Source organism: Perkinsus marinus, assembly GCF_000006405.1.
Source record: "Perkinsus marinus ATCC 50983 genomic scaffold scf_1104296971942, whole genome shotgun sequence".
NCBI lineage: Eukaryota > Perkinsozoa > Perkinsida > Perkinsidae > Perkinsus > Perkinsus marinus.
In genome coordinates, this window is record NW_003201946.1 from 1 (window position 1) to 1,159 (window position 1,159).

The 1,159-nt window shown below is 53.4% G+C and overlaps 7 non-coding genes across 7 annotated transcripts; all 7 read left to right on the forward strand.

The window, feature by feature from the left end:
- The first annotated feature begins 22 nt into the window (after positions 1-22).
- Pmar_PMAR008051 lies at positions 23-94 on the forward strand. Its single transcript has one exon. It is a non-coding gene; the product is annotated as a tRNA-Cys (tRNA).
- An 82-nt stretch (positions 95-176) lies between these two features.
- Pmar_PMAR008052 lies at positions 177-248 on the forward strand. The gene has a single exon. It is a non-coding gene; the product is annotated as a tRNA-Cys (tRNA).
- Positions 249-330: 82 nt separating this feature from the next.
- Pmar_PMAR008053 lies at positions 331-402 on the forward strand. The gene has a single exon. It is a non-coding gene; the product is annotated as a tRNA-Cys (tRNA).
- An 82-nt stretch (positions 403-484) lies between these two features.
- Pmar_PMAR008054 lies at positions 485-556 on the forward strand. The gene has a single exon. It is a non-coding gene; the product is annotated as a tRNA-Cys (tRNA).
- Positions 557-638: 82 nt separating this feature from the next.
- On the forward strand, positions 639-710 carry Pmar_PMAR008055. The gene has a single exon. It is a non-coding gene; the product is annotated as a tRNA-Cys (tRNA).
- Positions 711-792: 82 nt separating this feature from the next.
- Pmar_PMAR008056 lies at positions 793-864 on the forward strand. The gene has a single exon. It is a non-coding gene; the product is annotated as a tRNA-Cys (tRNA).
- Positions 865-946: 82 nt separating this feature from the next.
- On the forward strand, positions 947-1,018 carry Pmar_PMAR008057. Its single transcript has one exon. It is a non-coding gene; the product is annotated as a tRNA-Cys (tRNA).
- The last annotated feature ends 141 nt before the right edge of the window (positions 1,019-1,159 follow it).

A 1,159-nucleotide genomic window follows, 5' to 3' on the forward strand; every position in this document is an offset into this window, starting at 1 on the left:
CGTGAATTTGCGCAACGATCACGGGTGTGTAGCTCAGTGGTAGAGCGGCTGACTGCAGATCAGCAGGTCCTCGGTTCAAATCCGGGCGCGCCCTGTATCAATATCGTCAAACATCTGTTCCAACCATCCTGTGGCCTGCCAGGGGTTACAAGCACGTGAATTTGCGCAACAATCACGGGTGTGTAGTTCAGTGGTAGAGCGGCTGACTGCAGATCAGCAGGTCCTCGGTTCAAATCTGGGCGCGCCCTGTATCAATATCGTCAAACATCTGTTAAAACCATTCTGTGGCTTGGCTGGGGTTACAAGCACGTGAATTTGCGCAACGATCACGGGTGTATAGCTCAGTGGTAGAGCGGCTGACTGCAGATCAGCAGGTCCTCGGTTCAAATCCGGGCGCGCCCTGTATCAATATCGTCAAACATCTGTTCCAACCATCCTGTGGCCTGCCAGGGGTTACAAGCACGTGAATTTGCGCAACGATCACGGGTGTGTAGCTCAGTGGTAGAGCGGCTGACTGCAGATCAGCAGGTCCTCGGTTCAAATCCGGGCGCGCCCTGTATCAATATCGTCAAACATCTGTTAAAACCATTCTGTGGCTTGGCTGGGGTTACAAGCACGTGAATTTTCGCAACGATCACGGGTGTGTAGCTCAGTGGTAGAGCGGCTGACTGCAGATCAGCAGGTCCTCGGTTCAAATCCGGGCGCGCCCTGTATAAATATCGCCAAACATCTGTTCCAACCATCCTGTGGCTTGGCTGGGGTTACAAGCACGTGAATTTTCGCAAAGATCACGGGTGTGTAGCTCAGTGGTAGAGCGGCTGACTGCAGATCAGCAGGTCCTCGGTTCAAATCCGGGCGCGCCCTGTATAAATATCTCCAAACATCTGTTCCAACCATCCTGTGGCTTGGCTGGGGTTACAAGCACGTGAATTTTCACAACGATCACGGGTGTGTAGCTCAGTAGTAGAGCGGCTGACTGCAGATCAGCAGGTCCTCGGCTCGAATCCGGGCGCGCCCTGTATAAATATCGCCAAACATCTGTTCCAACCATCCTGTGGCTTGGCTGGGGTTACAAGCACGTGAATTTCCGCAACGATCACGGGTGTGTAGCTCAGTGGTAGAGCGGCTGACTGCAGATCAGCAGTCCTCGGTTCAAATC